This window comes from Protopterus annectens, chromosome 7.part0, assembly GCF_019279795.1.
Source record: "Protopterus annectens isolate FY-2018-M chromosome 7.part0, PAN1.0, whole genome shotgun sequence".
Lineage (NCBI taxonomy): Eukaryota > Metazoa > Chordata > Ceratodontiformes > Protopteridae > Protopterus > Protopterus annectens.
In genome coordinates this window covers 306,258,231-306,271,562 of record NC_056739.1, presented here as the reverse complement: position 1 = coordinate 306,271,562, position 13,332 = coordinate 306,258,231, and the positions used below count along the sequence as shown (strand labels likewise).

General features: G+C 45.7%; 1 protein-coding gene across 1 annotated transcript in view; it reads left to right on the top strand.

Moving 5' to 3' along the window:
- NUCKS1 (nuclear casein kinase and cyclin dependent kinase substrate 1) overlaps positions 1-13,332 on the top strand; it is a 927,319-nt gene that overhangs the window by 389,320 nt on the left and 524,667 nt on the right. The window lies entirely within an intron of this gene.

The following is a 13,332-nucleotide window of genomic DNA, read 5'->3' as shown; positions in this document are numbered from 1 at the left end:
GGTAGCCTTTTTAATTGTTGTATTTTTATTTGACTGAAATTCTGTTATTTACAGATAGTTATTACCGCATTGTATAATAATACTGGGTTGTTGTGGGTCATACAGTAAAAGTTAAGAAATATGTGTGCCTCTAGAAGACTGATTACATTTGATACACCTCTTTTCTTTGAGGAGGGACACCACATTTCCATCCATGAGCACTGTGCTACTTTCACCAAAAAGATACTGCCTCCCTGCGCCTCAGATCTGCAAGCCTTCCTGGAGCAGGAAAGGCATTTTACCTTGATTCAGGGGTTATCTGCATGGCACTTTCTACACATTTATTTTAGAGTTTTCAGTTGAAATGTATAACTGACGAAGAGTAGACGACATTCTCAAAGCCTGTGCTACGTGTCCTGACTAATCCACAGATATGTGGTATTAAAGTGGAAAAATATAAGAAATACATTTGCTTTCAGAAATTTTTGGAAGTAGAGGAATTTAAATGTTCATCGTTGATCACCATACTTACTGTTTATTGCTGCAGTAGCAATAACATTTGGGACTTTTGCTGCAGAAGAATCAACATTCATTCTGACTTGATTTTCACCACCCACGCAAGCTGGCCAGGCAGATGCCCTTACACCTGGATGTCAGCATGTCTGTGTTGTAAGAGGGATGTCTGCCCACACCATATTCACTTTTTGTCTGCTGCAATATGAGAAAGTTTGTGGGTCTATGTGATCTTTTTGTTTTCCTTGACTTCCAGAGTACAGATACAATTTTTTTTTTTTTTTTTGCCTAGCAGGGTGCGTATTATAAATTTGTGTGCATGTGTGTGTTTGTAGCTGAGCAGCTCTCTGACATCATGGCTATAAATGCCAGTTTCTAAAGCTAATGACTATCGCAAAGATTTTCATAGTTTGGGTTTGTCCTGGTTGGTGCACTGAGAAGACCATCATGCAAGCAGTCAGATCTGCCGGATTGTATGAACCAAGAAAAGCTACATGCCTTCCTCAAGGTAGTTATGGTGCAGCCAAGTCATCTGTGCATCCATCCATTCACAACCCCATTTCCCATTTTTGCACATGGGGTCAGGGCGTCATTTCAGCGGTGACAATCATCTTGAGCCAAGGTTTACACTGCCCCGGGTGGCTGCCCACTTAAAATGACTAGAGAAGAAACACGAAAGAGAAAAGGAATCTCAGGAGGCTGATGACTTGTACGTTAAGCCAGAAGGCCACCCTAGGCTCAAGGACCTCTGGTGTATTTGAGGCACTTTTGTAGCCCTGATTCTGCTGCCTGGTTGGACAGAGGCCTCTGCTAACGCCCCAGAAAAGGAAATTGCCCACTCAGGTTATAGCCCAACCCCTGAGCAAAAACACTGCAGCAGTTGGTTGGTCTGGAGAGCTCTGCACGCGCATTTGGTTTTTAACATCCATATTTTATTAAACAAGGGTGATGCTTCCTTTTTTGTGTTAAGTAAGGGCATCCATGAGTCAAAAAAAGTGGTCATTGGTACACACCACTCAAAGGCAACAGTTACTACCAGTAATATGCTAGGCATCCAGCATATTACAGAATCAACCCCCCCATCTTGCAGAAGTTTGACCTAGGCATGCTCTACTCAAGGGTACCAGGGTCTAAAGTACGTCAGGGTTCGGATCTGCCCCGATTAGTTAAAGCAGACTTTACTACCTAGAAGTAACAAAAGCAAAACAATGTTTTCTCTTCTCAGACATACTAGGAAAAGAAGTGGATGGGAGTTATCCAAAGGCCTATTTAAGGTTGTTTTGGCTCTCAAGCCACCATCTTTTCATTCTTCTGCTTCTCCTCCTGTCACTAGAGAGAGAGAGAGACTACTTTTGTTATCCTCTGAAGAAGATGAGGCAGAATTTGATTTAGATGAACTTTCCCCGGCCTACTCATCCTAGATTTACTCCCCAGGCTAGGTTGCCTCTGTTGATGAGAATGTTGTATCCCCTAATTCTTTTGTAGATTGTCTTCTTTGGGGAAACCGTAACTAAGATGATGCATCATTTTAAGTGTGAATCCAGACAAATATTTAATGTACAAAAAAGATGCTGGAAGTAGACACCCCTTCGCCTGCATCTCTCTCTCTCCTGTTTTAGAAGATTTTCTGGGTGCCTTTGTATCCACTTCCACTGCACCTGATTCTCAACTTCCACCAACTGAAAGGATTGATATGATGTTCTTCGTGTTTCACTGTTGCAGTCATCACCTGTGGGTTATCCCTGCTGTGGTAGCCCTTGGGCAGCCCGAATACCAGAGTCAATGGTTTTTGCAAGTATGCCAGTTGGTCGCTACCAGAGTTTGAATTACAACTGAAAATGTCTAAAGCTAAGTACCCCTTTGGGGATCCTTTTTTCTTGCACTAACGGATGTCCGAAAAAGTTAATTGTCTCGCCTGTGGAAAGCAAATCCCACACCGAGACTTCCATTTATACTGCATCACTTGTTTAGGCCCAGACCACGACGTCCCCCATTGCCGGTTCTGTGCCCTCTTTAACGCGAGAACTATTCATCATAGGGCTCATATTGTAGCCAGGTATTTTCGTCTTCCGTCTTTGCATTCCGAAATGTCGTCCGTCAGCCAGCAATCCGTAGACATTCCGAAAAAAAAGTAAGGATAAATATAGAGACAGACCACACAAGGCTAAGCCTTCTGACGACTCTACCGCTAAGGAGGTAATCAGTTCTCCGGAATTCAGTGAGGCGCCTTCGCAGCCCCTGATGTCCGATTCGATACCTTCACAGGCCTCTACTGAGACCCTTTCGGAGTCTGGCATGCCGCAGAAATCATCTTCTTCTGCGGCTTTGGTTGTCTCTGTCTTGGTTGGGTCTGGAGCAGCGACTCGGGCACCGGCTTCCAAGGAGGTTTCTCGCCCTGCCGAATCTAGACAAAAACGGACGTCTTCTCATCCAACTACCTTTTATCTCAGACCGATGGATACTAATAGGCCTAGAAGCAAGGCCACTCTTAGGAAAACTACTTCTAGCCACCATTTTACTCCTGCTCCATCACCCCAAGCTCAAATGCTTAAAATGGTGGGGGATCTTATCACCCTTATCAGGGGTAGTCATTCCATAACTTCTAAAAGGAAAAGAGACCTTTCTCCTGAACTACTGACAGAACAGGATTCTAAGGAGTCTGATTATTCAGATTTTGAAGAGGAACAACAACCTCTGACTGCTTATGAGGATTCAGATGCAGAGGAATCCATTCCTTCTGCCTTCCCATCAGAAGATTTTTCCTTTGGGGAAACCCTTCACACCCTCAGGGAACATTCCCACTGGGAATCCCAGGACTTCCCTCAGTCTAAGAAAAGACTAAGAGAGTTTCTAGACCTGCCCCAGCACAGACCCTTGGCCATCCCCCAATCTTAGAAGTGGTTGATGATGTCTTGCATGAATCCAGCTTAGCTCCTGACGCCCTCCCACCTGCTCCCAGAAAACCTGATGGGTATTAGAGTACTTGATTTTCACAAATACCTGTATAGAAATCCTGCTGCAGACCCAGAGGTAATTACACAGGGACCAAAAGGAGCTAAGGCTAGTTCTGCAAAGAATCCTATTCCTTCTGACAAGGACTCCAGAGCTCTGGACAGGTGGGGTAAAAACGTATACACCTCTGCAACCTTAGCTGTCAGAGCACTCAACTGTCAGTTCCACATGTTAAAATATCAACAACACACTTTGTAACTATTAAAACAAAAGATTTCAACCTTTCCTGACAGTGCCAATTTGAAAGAGTTAGCAGATTTACTGCACTCTACTTGTCAAGTGGCCAAACACTCATTACCCTGTGGACATGACGTCCTAGAAGCCTCAAGCAGGGCGGCAGTGTCAGGATCCGTCATTAGGAGACATTCCCTGATCATGTCAAATCTAAATTACTTGATGCACCCATGAATAAGGACCGCTTGTTTGGAGTAAAAGCAGAAGAGTTGCTTAAAAAGATGGAAGACAAAGCAAAATCTATGCAAACAGTAAAAGATTTCTTTCAGGTACAACCTCCTAGGTTTAGCAGAAATTTTCCCTGAAAGCACTGGTCTTTTCTTGGACCTAGCAGACAGGGGCAAGGTAAGCCCCGCAGGGACAGACCACCCAGACTCCTATTCCAGGGACAACAGAGAACTTAAACAGTGGACCACTTCCGCTCCAAAGGCAGGGAGTTGTAAGCCATCCCTCTATGGCAAAAGCTCTCGAAGACTCCCTCTCCCCCTTCTGCCTTTTTTCACTCGCCAAAAACTAGGAGGAAGGCTGTCCCTCTGAAAAGAAAATTGGCTTTCTGCAACAAGGACCAATGGGTCTTGTCATTTTTCAGGGATACAAATTCTCCTTCAACAAACTCTAATTCCAAGAGGGTAACCAAACTTGCTTCCAAATCAGTGGGCAGAGGCATTGAAACAAGTCCAAACTCTCATATCCCCTCCTGTCCCCTCTGATCAAACAGGCAAAGGCTTTTATTCCAGACTATTCCTTGTTCCCAGAAAAGAGGGCACTTGGCACCCCATCCTGGATCTATCCATTCTGAACACCTTCCTGGTGGTTCCCAAATTCAGAATGCTAACTTTGCAGCAGCTGCTGCCTATGCTGACAAAAAATGCCCATTTAGTTACCATAGATCTAAAAGATGCCTACCTCCACATCCACATAAGGGAATCCTGCAGGAAATTCCTTCACTTCAGAGCAGGCTCACAACACTTTTAGTTCTCTCTGCTACCCTTTGGCTTATCTACTGCTCCCAGGGTATTCACCAAATGCTTAGCCCCGGCCATAGCTTTTTGCAGATAGAAAAATATACAGATTTACTCTTATCTGGGTGACTGCCTCATTCAGGCAGATTGCAAAGAAAAGCTCCTCAAGGACCTCCTCTTTGTCAAAACCCTCCTAACCTCCTTAGGGTACACCTTCAACGAGAAGAAATCAAAGCAAACATCCTCCAGGAAGATCATTTTCTTGGGAGCACTGCTGGACACAGCATCCCAAATGGCCTTCCTATCCCCAAAAAAGCAGAGCTTCCTGTCTCTCTGTTTTACCCAGCTGGCTTCCAGAAGTCACCTCACTGCGAGGAAGTTCCTGCAAGTCTATGGGTACATGGCATCTTGCATCCTTCTAATTCCTCTGGACAGGCTTCACATGAGAAAACTTCATTGGTACCTAAAGAACCTTTGGTGTCAGCACTCTCAACCTCTAGAGACCTCTCTCCCTCTGATCCCCTGTATAAGGGCCAAATTTCTCTGGTGGGCAGGGGCCTGTAACCAGAATAAGGGTCTTTCCCGTCACCCTCCGCCCAACCGGGCAAACCATTACCACAGACGCCTCAGACATAGCTTGGGGTGCTCACCTAGAAGGCAGGTGCACCCAAGGTCTTTGGGATGCCCAGCTCCTTCCCTTGCACATCAACCAGAAGGAAATGATGGCAGTACAAAAGGCTGACATCCTTCGAACCCCATCTCAAGCCAGGGATTCTCCTGATCAAAACAGACAACATCACAGTAATGTGGTGCATCAACAAACAGAGAAGGATCCAATCTTACCCTCTGTGCAGGCTAGCCATGAACCACTGGCTGACTGCCTCTTCCATGGGATTACACCTAATAGCCCAATACCGACCACTTAAACAGAAACTTACTGGACCCCCATGAATGGCAGCTCCACAGAAAAATCTTTTTACAAATCACTCAGGAGTGGGGGACCCTGCAGGTGGATCTCTTTGCTTTGCATCTCAACCATCAACTGCAGAAATTCTGTACCAGGGAGTGTCACCACCTAGCGTGGAAGGTGGATGCCTTGACCTTCCCCTGGAACACCCTCTTTGTGTATGCATTTCCTCTTCTGCCTCTTATTCCCAAGGTACTGATCACAGTAAGGGAGGAGAGACCAAAGGCCATCCTCATTGCTCCAGATTGGCCTAGGCAACATTGGTACCCTTTACTGCGAACCCTGACCTTACAGCCTCTAAGGCAGCTTCTCCTGATCTCAGACCTCTTGACTCGGGGGGGGGGGGGGTGCTGCACCCAGTCTTGCAGACTCTCAAACTATCAGCATGACTAATACTCTAAAGGCAAACAAGGGGCTCCTGTTAAACAGGTTGTAGACATTATCACAGAGGTCAGAAGGCCCAGCGCCAGAAAATCTTATGCAGGAAAATGGAAAAGATTCTCCTCCTGGAGCTAGTCCAGAGGGGCCAGTACCTCACAATCTTCCATCCCTCTTATCCTGGATTACCTAGCGGAGCTACTTAATAGTGGCTTCTCCTTCTCCTCTATTAAAATCCACGCCTCAGCCATTTCAGCTCATTTTGATACAGAACAGCCCCTGTTCTCCCATCCTTTGATTAAACAATTCCTCAGAGGAGCTTCTAATATCAGACCTTCCAGAAGGCCATTCGTTTCAGCCTGGGACCTGAACTATGGTTTGAAAAATTAACCTTACCACCCTTGAACCTACTGCTTCAGCAGAACTAAGATACCTCTCCTGGAAGACTGCTTTTCTCCTAGATATTACCTCAGCCAGAAAGGTTTCAGAACTTCTGGTACTGATGGCCATTGACCCCTTCATCATCTTCCATGCAGACAGTCTCCCTGAGGACTAATCCCTCCTTTATGCCCAAGGTGGTATCTAATGTAACTCTCAGCCAGGCCATACATCGACCCACCTTCTTTCCTAACCCTCAAAACAAGGGGAAAAGAATTCTGCACTCACTAGACATGCACAGACAGCTCAGATACTATCTGGACCATACTAAACCCTTCAGGAAAACAAACCCAGCTGTTTGTCAGCTTTGCCCCAGGGGCAGAGGGGAAGCCCATTTCCAAACAACCATTTCCAAATGGATATCACACTGTATCCATTTCTGCTACAGATTGTATGGGAACCCCCCCCCCCTTCCGTCTATTTGAACCCATTCCACTAGGGCAGCCTCCACTTCCACAGCATTCCTCAGAGGATTCCCACCAGGGACATCCTGGAAGCTGCCACCTGGACGTCTGTCCATGCCTTTACCAAGCATTACCACCTACCTCTGTTCCCTAAGGCTAGGGCAGGGTTTGCCTCTGCAGTTCTGCAGGGCATGCTGACCCATTCCTAGGTCTCTTACTAATCCTACCATCCCTCTCCTCCAGCTTTGGGAATCCTCCCACAGGTGATGACTGCAACAGTGAAACACAAAGAACATAGTACAGTTGTGTACACTTGGGCCTCTGGTTAGGGCAAGAAAAACTGATGTAATGGCGTTGGCTGCCTTCCTTTATAGCACTGACGACCTGACGTCAGTCAGCAAGAGACAGCAGCTGATGCAGAAAAACATTGACTCTGTATTCGGACCGTCTAATTGCTACCACTGCAGGGATAACCCACAGGTGATGACTGCAACAGTGAATACACTTGAACATCTACATTTTATGGTAAGTGTACACAACTGTGCTTTCTCTATAAAGTGCCTCAGGATGTTTAAGCTGCTATATTAAAATCCTTTGGTAGATCCCTTGGACTTTTCTATTTCAACTGACAAGCCATCTAAACTTTTACCTGCTGCTAATGCTTTTCCCTCAGACAACAACAACAGGGCAGTAGATAGATATGGAAAAAAGGAATACACCTCCTCTGTTCTGGCTTTCAGATCAGTGAAGTACCCGACTCAAATACCAAAATATTCATTGTCTATTTTGACTGATTAGAATAAAACCGTCATCTTTGGAAGTGCCTGACATTAAATAAAAAGCTATGTCTATGGTGGCTGTGGTTTCTCAAGTAGCAAGGCATAGCATTACGTGCAGTAGTGAGACAGTGGAATCTTCTTCCAGAACAGCTGCTACTGGAGTTGCCATTAGAAGGGTATGCATGGCATCATTCAGTGTTTAACTTCGAATATAAATGTTAAACTCCTGGATTCCCCCCTTAGTTAGGGGCCTATTATTTGGCCCCGAAGCAGCCAACTTATTTAGCAAGCACAATGGAAAATTATGCAGGACTTCAGACAAATATTTCTAACTTTAGTCCCCCGATATCGGAGAAACTACCTGGGCAAGCCCACTTCCTTCTCGCATGGATTCTAGGTCACCACAGCAGGTTAAAAAATGCTTAGAAAGAGATTGCAGGATAAACCAGACAGAAATTCAAAGTCTAGGATGCCACCTTTCCAAGACGAAACAACCTATTTTCTCCCTCCACTTGTTTCCCTTGGTCCATCCCTCCCTGTATCAAAAATACTGACCCACCTCCCTTTCGACCTGGCAGCTCATAATTTCAGGTCAGTATGTTCTTTCTGTCATCCAGCATGGTTCCAGGATGTCTTTGAAGGATGTTCTACCATTCAAATGTGTCCCACCACCCTCTCCTAATTAAGTAAACATTTTACCTCCTTTCCTACAAGACCTGCAAAACAAGGTACAGTCAACCCTGTTACTCAACAGTACATGGGGAAGAAGCTTTTATTCCATTGCTGGTACCCTGAAAAGGAAAATGGAGACCTTTACTGGATTTATCCCATATCAGTACTTTTCTGAAGGTCTCCTCATTCTGAAAATTGTCAATGCATACTGTTTACCTTCCGTTCTTCCTCAAGCTTTCCTGGTATCATTGGACTTGAAGGATGCTTATCAACACATCCCCAATCACCATTCTTTCAGAAAATTTCTAAAATTTTCTGCTTGTTCATCTCACTTTCAGTTCTCTGTTGTACCCTTTGGGCTGTCTACAGCTCCCACGGTCTTCAGAAAGTGCCTTACACCAGCCATTGCCTTCTGCAGAGTTCAAGGAATCCAACTATTCCCTTATCTAGATGACCTCTAAATATAGACAGCCTCTCAAGAGATTGTTCTACAGCATCTCAGCTTCACTGTCACCCTCCTGCAAAGTCTGGGGTTCAGAGTAAACTTAACGTCCACATTGAATCCTTCACAAGACCGTAGCTTACTGGGCATCAGGCTGGACTTGCACTTCATGCAAAAGCCTTCCTGCCAGATAGGAAAGGCCCTCTCCAACTGCTGTCAATCCTTGTTGCACCTTCAGTCTTGTCCTGCAAGGGAACTTTTCAGGACCCTGGGATTTGTGGCAGCTTCCATATCCATGCTGCCTTTCTCAAAACTGTCTGTATGGGAAAGGTCCAGTGGTACCTAACATCTATCTGGTCTTAGCATTGCCATCCTCTGAAGTCTCGGATTCCACTTCTTCCCTTTCTAAAGAAAGAATTTCTGTGCTGGATATCGGGACTAAACTCAACCCAGGCCTTCCTTTCAAATCGACGATGCCTTCCCAGCACCTGCATACAGATGGGGGTCATACATACCCTGGGGGTATGGACGGGGCTTTCTGGGAGTTCAAGGCCAGTGGCTATCACATCCAAGAACAGGACCAATCACTGTGAAGGAAGAGCTAGCACTGTTTCAGGTCCTGCAAATTTTCTCTCGCACACAGTCACCAGTTCCTCTCAGAATCTTCACAGACAACAATACAGTCCAGTGGCACATAAACAAATGGAGTGGGGACTCAGTCTCATCAGCTGTGCAGACTGGCTCTTCTAGGATAGGAACAGACCATAAAAGCAAATCGCTCCTACAAGCAGTTTACTTTACTTCTCAGGGCAACGTCTTGGCAGACTTTCCAAGCAGATCATGGGAAGATCATCTTGAATGGATGCTGAATATGGAGGTCTTCCTAGATGTGGTCCAGAAATTAGGTATTCCGCAACTGTATTCATTTGCCTCCCCTCGCAACAGGCAGCTACTTTCTTATCTAGGACTCCTTACCCTTTGGCATGGAGGACAGATGTCATGTCCTTCCCTTGAGAAGAAAGATTTGTTTATGCTATCCCCTTCTGCATTTACTTCTCAAGATATTTTTAAAGATCCAGAGGGACAGACCAAAAATCTTGTTGATGACTCCCTTTTGGCCTAGGCAGCACTGTTTCTTCCTTCTCTACCACCCGATCAAGAATCATCACTACAGCTTACTTCACAGAGTGGACCTGCTCCTGCAACACAAAGGATGTTGTTCTATTCTGCTGTTGCAGTATTCTTTACGTGAGGGAGATTGCCTGCCAAGCGACCTGATGTCGGCCAGTATACAAAAGTCTTTAGTGCCAAAGGTGTGTGGTATGTTGCACTTAGGTTGCTATCGGACATAGGCCATAAAAGCGACATATGCACTCACCATCCCCAGAACTTCTTTGCTGCCAGATAGAATGCATCTTCCATATGTTTGGTCTGATTGCCAAAGAAATTTCAGCTTCCGTGTCTCAGATAAGTGCCCCGTTGGGGAATCCTTTTTTAGATTTTGATTTTGTATATTAAGTTTAGTGTCATCCAAGAAGGGCAAATGCCAATGTGGACGTCGGATTCCACATAAGGACAACCATCAACAATGCCTTTTCTGTCTTGGGCCTTCCCACGAGCATAAGGCCTGCTCTATTTACCAATCCATCATCCCCAAAACCTTAAGGAATAGGCTTAATTCCCTTTCCATCTACTTAGAAAAGCAGTGGTTAAAATTTCTCGCTACAAGGATGGAGAGTTCCTTGGGCTCGGAGGCTGAGTCGTTAGTGAAGCTGAAGGCCAAGAAACCCAGGCTGGAAGCTTCAGCTGCACCTCCAGTGCCAGACGTCTCTCCAGAAATGATCACCAGTCCAGAGCTTCGATCAGGGCCATCATCTGAACCACAGTATGAACTCGTAATGGAGGCACCCATGGAGCAGGATAGCAGCACATCCTTGGAGGTAACGCAGGCATCCATATCGGACTTCCAAGGGAAACCCAGACTCATTATTTCTGAAGGCCCTAGGGGGATTCCGACCGTCCTATCCTAGTAAAAAGAAACAAAAGACTTAACATTTCTCCCTTCCTTCTGCGCCTCAAAAGGATTGGCAAGCCTTTTCTCAAAGCATATTTAATGCTGTCATGTCTGTCTGACCCCCTTCAGGATTACAGTCCTACCTTCCTCTGGACTTCTCCTCAAAAGAGGGTAAGGGAAGAAACTTCTTCAGAAGAGGAACATTCTTCTTATGATTAGTCACTGGCATATTCAGCCCAGATCCCCTTTCCACTAGATTATGCCTTCCCAGAGGAAGATTCTAATGGGGCTGATTTTCCAGCAGAGGAGATTTCTTTTAGTGACACCTTGACCAGGATGCAGGAGCATTTCAAGTGGGAATGCACTGAAATGACAGATATTCAAGAATGTTAATATGACTTGTTGCAAGTGGACACCCACAGCCCCTCATCTATTCCCCCTAGCCTTCCTGCTTTCTTAGATGTTTTCTATCTTCTAATAAGACTCCAGATGCACAGTCTTCTGCACCTACCAAAAAAAAAAAAGATAGATTTTATAAGGTAAAACAACCAGGATTCCAATGAAGTACAAAACGCTCAGTGGCAAATTAATTTAATTCTAGCTCCTCTGTGAAAACAACTTCTCCAGATTTTAGAAGGTGCCTAAAAGCTTTTATTCAGAGCACCCTCAGCTGATCCATCAGTCATCACTGTGTCTTCAGGCAAACCCTCAAGGCGTCTTCCCTCAAACCGCCTTGCTGCCTTCTGACAAGGACAGCAGAGGAGAGACTGGGCAAGAAAGTATATATGTCTGCCACCCTTGCTTTTAGGGCAGTCAACTACTGAACTCTCATGACAAAACACTCATTAGAGCTCTTGTCACAGTATCTAAAATTATTTCTGACCTTCCCAAATCTGAGAATAAAGCTCTAGCTACATCCTTGCTTGGTACAACCACTCTGGTCACCAGGCATTCAATTAAATGTAGATGTGATGCCACAGAGGCTTCCGCTAGGTCAGCTGCTTCAGGGTCTGTCCTTAGGAGATTTGCAGGGCTAAGGCTACAACTTTTGCCAGAGGATATCTTATCCAAATTGATGGATGCTCCCCTGAACAATGAAGCCCTGCTTGGCACTGCGGCTGCTGACCTTTTCAAAACCTTGCAGAAGGGTAAGGAGATGAAGGACTTCACACCTTCTGGTATCCCCTGTCCCAAAATTCCAGAGAAATTACCTTTCCAAGCCAGCTTTTCTCAGGTGAAAATCCAGGCCAGCTCAATCTAAGACTAAGAGATCTGGAAATAGGCAACCACCATTTAGGACTCCTCAACAAACCCCACTTCCAAAACAGCCTTTCCAGACAGATCAGAGTCCATTTGACTATTTGGACCCCATTGCCCCCTCTCCCCTTTCTCTACGTCTCTCTCTATCAAGTCCAGACTGGGAAAACATTACTCAAGATTCATGGGTACTTTCCATCATAAGAAAATGGATATTTCGTGGTCTGGGATTCTCTACCGCCCTTCGGGCACATTCTCCAACCACCCAGACAACTACCACCACTGTTTCCACAGGTGCTACAAAGCCTGCTGGATCAAGGCACCATTCAACATGTTCCCATGCATCAAAGAGGCAAGAGGTTCTATTCCATGTTGTCCCTAGTCCCAAGAAAAGAAGGCCCCTGGAGACCCATGTTAGATCTCTCCTTCTTAAACACCTACCTAAAAGTACCCACCTTCAGGATGCTCACATGACGAACCCTGTTCCCCTTGATCTTACCACAGGCCTTTGTGGTCTCAATAGATATAAAGGATGCCTATCTTCATATTTGTATCTATCCCAGTTACAGGAAATATCTAACAATGTTCATCATGTTACCCTGCTGCAGTCATCACACTTGGGTTATCCTGCCGTCAGGCGGTCCCGCAGTCGGCCCGAATTCCAAAGTCTTGGTCCGGTGTCGGTTGCTGTCGCTTCTTCCCTGACGTCAGTGCGCCAGGGGTATATAAGAGGCATCCGACGCCATTTTCTTCAGTCTTTCTTGCCGCGCGGTGCCCGAAGCAGAAGCAGTTCGCAAGTGCCGGTCGGCTGACACCGGAGATTTTCGATTTGAATTTTAGTCCGAAGTCTTCAATAAAGCTAAGTACCCCATTGGGGAACATTTTCTTGCCTCAGTCCGATGTCAGAAAAAGTTAACAATTGCATTTCTTGTGGAAAGCAAATACCTCATAAGGACTTCCATTCCTATTGTATTCCTTGCCTAGGCCCAGACCACAACGTCACAGGTTGTCGGTTTTGCGCTAGGTTTAATAAACGAACTATCAAACGCCGTTTTGACTTCGCACGGCATTACTTTGGTAGGAAATTTAATTATATCATGCCGTCGGAGCAGCTGACGGGTGCCATTCATAAAAAACGCAAGGATAAGGACAGGCAGCCTAGGAATAAGCCAGACCCCGAGGCCTCAGCTGGGCCTGTCGCCGGTTCTCCGGTTTTCAGTGGGGCGCCTACGCAGCCCCTGACGACCGCAGAACTGGAATCCCAGACAGCTGCGGATTCCC